General features: G+C 45.9%; 1 protein-coding gene across 6 annotated transcripts in view; it reads left to right on the forward strand.

Moving 5' to 3' along the window:
- bbx (BBX high mobility group box domain containing) overlaps positions 1-6,810 on the forward strand; it is a 50,914-nt gene that overhangs the window by 24,209 nt on the left and 19,895 nt on the right. The gene's annotated exons all lie outside the window — the stretch shown is intronic.

Below are 6,810 nucleotides of genomic sequence, written 5' to 3' on the forward strand. Positions count from 1 at the left end.
TATCCATGGGGCCTGCTACATCCATGCAGACTGAACACCCGGGTAATGTGCTCCTGATGAACTACCCTTCCATCCGCTGCCCTGGGAGCCCTACGTATTGACCACATACTCACAGTCCCACAGCTGCATCGGATGGTCTGAAGGGACGTCCAGCAGGCCTGCTCACTCAGTTCTTCATGTGGAGGTAGTGTGTCTGCATATCCGAGTACCATATGCACGCCCTGCACTACCTCGTCCATGTACTTCTCTAGGACCACCTGTCCTTAGGTGTTCTGTCCTACCTCGACCCCGGCAGAGACAATCCCTCGGTTGCACGAAGTGATGTTCATCTTCGCCCCTCCATAGGGTTTCTTTTCAGGTGTGCGAGTTTCAGGCTGAGCCTCAATTCTGCTTCCTTCTTCTTTAACCGGCTATCTGTGTTGATGTCAGCTGCTGGTGTTTGTTCCTCTGTTGCCAGATGTCTGCTCGATGGCTGCAGCGGAAGTTGTAATGGCTGTCGTGGCTGTAGTTCCTCATCCATCGTCAGCTGATGATACTTTTACTTTACTTGCAGGCTGATCATTTTCTTTCTTTTCAGCATTACATCACAAACCACTCCAACAAGAGAAAGCCAACATTTCTTTGTCAGGGTTTGATGTATCAGTTCCTCGTTCTTGATTTCAACTTCCCCACTTGCTCCAGGTCTGATTCACAGTAGCAGTGTAGAAAGCTGATGCTGTTCTAGTGAGGTCTCGCCGTCCTCATTTGCCAGGAGTTTTGGGCCGCCGGCTTCCTCTGGTTTCTTCCCCAGATTTTCCTTCCCGAAGTGATCATCCATCACTCCGTCTCTATGTCAGTTCGAGTTGTCTATCTGCAAAGCCCCCTTTAGTGCCTAAGGTGGCATCATATATAGTGTAGTACTTGAATGCATCTGCTTATCTCTGCATTATTTCCCATACTGACTAGGCTAATCTGAGTTTAAGTGCGTTACTGTTCATTTACTTCGTTAACAGAATTCTTTATGCAGCGGTTGTGTGTTCTGGATGCTCACTGACTCTGGTGTGGACATGTGAAGTTCGTCTGCATCGGCGTTAGAGCACGTAAACTATCCAGTTGTACTCCGGTTCGGTTATCTTCATTAAAAGAAGATCAACATTATTCCCTCCTGGAGTGGTTATTATCCCGCACCTTTACAATCCATCAGTGGCCACTGTTAACAACTGGTGTCAGAAGTGGGATATTCCGGACCGGATTCAAGACACGGAAGGGCGTCTTGGTGCTTCGGATGAATCGCCCTAGTAAAAGTAAGACGGACAAAAAGAAGGAAAAATACAGTCCAGAGAAATAAGCAAGCCAGTATTGAGCTCCAAGACTGAAAGCAAGATTAAGCTGTGTAAACAGTGAATCTGTTCGTTTCGGTGAGAAACGTTAGCTTGTTAGCAGTTAAAAAAAAAACAACAACAACAAAAAAACATCTGTCAAGAAAAGTAACGGCCTCACTGTAAAAACAGTAGCTGGAGGTGCCAAAGCCTAAAACAAAGCAGCACAAGTGACTATTAAAAAAATATATATATAATGGATGAAAATGAGGAACTACTGGGAGTTACAGCAGCACCATCAGACCAACCTCCACCATGGGTGCAAATGTTGTTGGACCATCAGTGAAAACAGTTAAAGCAACTGCTAACGCCAGTGCTACACCATGTTGCAGCAGAGCAAAGAGAGACATCTAGAGCAGTGCAACCAACAATAAGCAACCAAATCCCAAATCCTGGAACTGCCCCTCCTCCCTTAATATTGCAAGAAAACCCAGAAGCACCCAGTGTTCAACCACACACATGGTCACGTAATGCAGGCCCATCCAACACTTCGGTCACGTAATGCAGGCCCATCCAACACTTCAGCCATCCGTGATCCAACTGTAAGGCGTAGAGTGGGAGACATACATCAGCGCTCATCTGGGACACATCCTATTTCACAGGATGCATAGGGAGGATTTGGCCAGCCTGAGAGTCGGCATGTGGTGGCAAGACAACCCTTACATGAAGCAGCCAAAGTTAAGCTAGCAACATATGACGGCAGAGAGGACTGGGATTCATTTTTGCTCCCCTTTGAACGTCAGGCTCGTAAATGTGGATGGACAGGGGTGGAGAAGCTTATCTACATTCATGAGTAGATAAGCTTCATGAATGTCTCCATGGGGTTGCAATATACGTTATGTCTGCTCCTTGCCTCAACACATCCATGAAGACTACACTCTTCTCAAAGAGCAGCTTACTCAAAGATTTGGAGTAAAAGACCCCCCCACCACTGTTCGCAGGAAGTTGGGAGAGCTGCGTCAGTGCAAAGAATCAACAGCAGAGTTTGCAGAGGAAGTGCAACGCCTGGTGACTTTGGCATATCCAGGAACAGATTTATCACTCCAGGATCAGCTGGCAACTGATGTCTTCCTGAAAGGCCCAAGGAAGAGGCCTACTGGAGCCTACTGGAGCGATTCGGATGAATCGCTCCAGTAAAAGTAAGNGGTGAGAAACGTTAGCTTGTTAGCAGTTAAAAAAAAAACAACAACAACAAAAAAACATCTGTCAAGAAAAGTAACGGCCTCACTGTAAAAACAGTAGCTGGAGGTGCCAAAGCCTAAAACAAAGCAGCACAAGTGACTATTAAAAAAATAATAATTATAATGGATGAAAATGAGGAACTACTGGGAGTTACAGCAGCACCATCAGACCAACCTCCACCATGGGTGCAAATGTTGTTGGACCATCAGTGAAAACAGTTAAAGCAACTGCTAACGCCAGTGCTACACCATGTTGCAGCAGAGCAAAGAGAGACATCTAGAGCAGTGCAACCAACAATAAGCAGCCAAATCCCGAATCCTGGAACTGCCCCTCCTCCCTTAATATTGCAAGAAAACCCAGAAGCACCCAGTGTTCAACCACACACACGGTTACGTAATGCAGGCCCATCCAACACTTCAGCCATCCGTGATCCAACTGTAAGGCGTAGAGTGGGAGACATACATCAGCGCTCATCTGGGACACATCCTATTTCACAGGATGCATATGGAGGATTTGGCCAGCCTGAGAGTCGGCATGTGGTGGCAAGACAACCCCTACATGAAGCAGCCAACGTTAAGCTGGCAACATATGACGGCAGAGAGGACTGGGATTCATTTTTGCTCCCCTTTGAACGTCAGGCTCGTAAATGTGGATGGACAGGGGTGGAGAAGCTTATCTACATTCATGAGTAGATAAGCTTCATGAATGTCTCCATGGGGTTGCAATATACGTTATGTCTGCTCCTTGCCTGAACACATCCATGAAGACTACACTCTTCTCAAAGAGCAGCTTACTCAAAGATTTGGAGTAAAAGACCCCCCCCACCACTGTTCGCAGGAAGTTGGGAGAGCTGCGTCAGTGCAAAGAATCAACAGCAGAGTTTGCAGAGGAAGTGCAACGCCTGGTGACTTTGGCATATCCAGGAACAGATTTATTACTCCAGGATCAGCTGGCAATTGATGTCTTCCTGAAAGGCCCAAGGAAGAGGCCTACTGGAGCCTACTGGAGCGATTCATCCGAATCGCTCCAGTAAAAGTAAGGTGGAGGACAAAAAGAAGGAAAAAAATACAGTCCAGAGAAATAATCAAGCCAGTATTGAGCTCTAAGACTGAAAGCAAGATTAAGCTGTGTAAACGGCGAATCTGTTCATTTCGGTTTTATAGCTTACTTCATAAACTATCAAAAGTAACTTATGAAGTAATGAATCATGACCCTCCATAACTGGCTGAGGCACAAAAGCTCGCTGAAGCCCACAAACACAATTTTAAAGCAACTCTGGGTCGTGAGGCTGAGATGAGAGCAGGGAGGGCCCGGCGTATTTCCTGGGCTGATGAGGGTGAAAATGTTCCTGACGACTTTTGCCCCACCTCCAGACGCCTCCAGAGCCCAAAGTATGTAACAGAGGATCAGTTTAAAATGCTTATGGACAAAGTGGAGCAACTAAATTTGAAGTTGGAACACCTTCAGAACGTGTCAGCTGATTGTGGAACTTGTTAAGGAAGAGATATCTAAATTGGTTAACTTTGAAAAAAGTTTGGCTCTCTCTTCCTCTGGATCCCAGGTCCTCTCGGTGAGCCACGTGTAGCCACAAGGAAAACAACAGCAATGCGTGTTGATATATAAGACAATATAAGACAATGCATAAACTTACACCAGAAACTGCAGAACAACGGAGACATACATTCATTTACCTGACATAAATGGAAAGAAGAAGAAAAGCAAAAATATGCAAAGACATCTTTTGAGAGTTGCAAGAGCAAATCTAATGTGTTACTTCTGTGTAGAAAGTTTTATCTTCTTTTCTTTAATTTATTCAAATAAGGCGTATCTTTGCTCCTCCAACCAGGAGCTATCTCTGACCCTTTTTCTGAAGCCTGAAACCCCTGCCGTGTTTACGGCTTTTCACAGATGAGTGTGAAAAGCTAGAACTTCTCCTGTATTGTTTTCCCACACAGACAAAAGGCAGTTCAAACGATCCTAGCAAACCATCTGCTGTAACTACAGGTAAATTAAAGGTCAATAGGCCAGAATACGTTACTGATTTTAAAACCACAATTTAGGCCATTTGAATCAAGACATGTTAAGTTTTAAAACTAGCTTATCTTAAATTTATTTTCTTAACAAACTGCTACATCAGTCTATACCAACAGAAAACAAGAACAAGAAAGTGACAAGATGGCATCACGTCAGCTACCTGCTCAAAATTCCCGAGCCCGGTCACCAAGCCCAAGCCAAATGAACAAGCCCATCTGTTTTCAATGTGGTGAAGCTGGGCATATGATGAGGGAGTGTTCAAGATCACCGAGTCCAATTCGGCACAGAACCAATCCCAAGGAGTCTACTTCTGAATCTCATAGGGGCGTCGAAAGTAGGGAGGCTCAGCACCTCGCCCCACAACTCGGACGTACAACTAAAAAGGGTCCTAACTTACAAGTTGAAATGACTGTCAATGGCCTACCTGTTAAAGGAGTTGTTGACACTGGCGCAGAAGCCACAGTAATTTCAGAAGAAGTTTATAACATGCTGCCACAGGAAGCAAAGAAGCCACTCAACAAAATGTCTCTCCCTAATGCAGGAGTGGGCAGCAATATGCCTGCCTTGGGTGAGTTGGAGGTGACATTAGGAATCGGGAAACACAAGTTCAACTGGATGGTCTTTGTTGGCTGGATTCATGATGCTCTGCTCCTAGGCCTTGATGCAATGCAGGCAGCCAAGATGACAGTCTTTGCTGGTCACCAAATATTTGTGGGTAAAGAGCCAATCCCAGCTTGTGTCATTGGAGGAAGTGAGGGGGACTACTCTGTGGCCCGCATGCTCCAGGAGAACAATGTCACACTACCACCAGAGAGTGAATGCAATGTCTGGGGAAAAGTTGATGAACCCAAACCTGGGCTTCCAGCTGTCCTGCAACCACTTAACATAACAGAAGCTGTCTCATTAGGAAATGTTGCCATCTACATGGACCCCAGAGTTCCAGTTCGACTTTGTAATTTCTCAAATACCAACGCATCATTGCCCTGTGGAGTGTATGTGGGCATTCNAGCGAATCTGTTCATTTCGGTTTTATAGCTTACTTCATAAACTATAAAAAGTAACTTATGAAGTAATGAATCATGACCCTCCATAATTGGCTGAGGCACAAAAGCTCGCTGAAGCCCACAAACACAATTTTAAAGCAACTCTGGGTCGTGAGGCTGAGATGAGAGCAGGGAGGACCCAGCGTATTTCCTGGGCTGATGAGGGTGAAAATGTTCCTGACGACTTTTGCCCCACCTCCAGACGCCTCCAGAACCCAAAGTATGTAACAGAGGATCAGTTTAAAATGCTTATGGACAAAGTGGAGCAGCTAAATTTGAAGTTGGAACGCCTTCAGACCGTGTCAGCTGATTGTGGAACTGCTACATCAGTCTATACCAACAGAAAACAAGAACAAGAAAGTGACAAGATGGCATCACATCAGCTACCTGCTCAAAATTCCCGAGCCCGGTCACCAAGCCCAAGCCAAATGAACAAGCCCATCTGTTTTCGATGTGGTGAAGCTGGGCATATGATGAGGGAGTGTTCAAGATCACCAAGTCCAATTCGGCGCAAAACCAATCCCAAGGAGTCTACTTCTGAATCTCATAGGGGCGTCGAAAGTATGGAGGCTCAGCACCTCGCCCCACAACTTGGACGTACAACTAAAAAGGGTCCTAGCTTACAAGTTGAAATGACTGTCAATGGCCTACCTGTTAAAGGAGTTGTTGACACTGGCGCAGAAGCCACAGTAATTTCAGAAAACGTCTCTCCCTAATGCAGGAGTGGGCAGCAATATGCCTGCCTTGGGTGAGTTGGAGGTGACTTTCGGAATCGGGAAACAAAAGTTCAACTGGATGGTCTTTGTTGGCTGGATTCATGATGCTCTGCTCCTAGGCCTTGATGCAAAGCAGGCAGCCAAGATGACAGTCTTTGCTGGTCGCCAAATATTTGTGGGTAAAGAGCCAATCCCAACTTGTGTCATTGGAGGAAGTGAGGGGGACTACTCTGTGGCCTGTGTGCTCCAGGAGAACAATGTCACACTACCACCAGAGAGTGAATGCAATGTCTGGGGAAAAGTTGATAAACCCAAACCTGGGCTTCCAGCTGTCCTGGAACCACTTAACATAACAGAAGCTGTCTCAACAGGAAGTGTTGCCATCTACATGGACCCCAGAGTTCCAGTTCGACTTTGTAATTTCTCAAATACCAACGCATCATTGCCCTGTGGAGTGTATGTGGGCATTCTAGTTGA

The sequence above is a fragment of the Poecilia formosa genome, unplaced genomic scaffold (genome assembly GCF_000485575.1).
Source record: "Poecilia formosa unplaced genomic scaffold, Poecilia_formosa-5.1.2 Scaffold530, whole genome shotgun sequence".
Lineage (NCBI taxonomy): Eukaryota > Metazoa > Chordata > Actinopteri > Cyprinodontiformes > Poeciliidae > Poecilia > Poecilia formosa.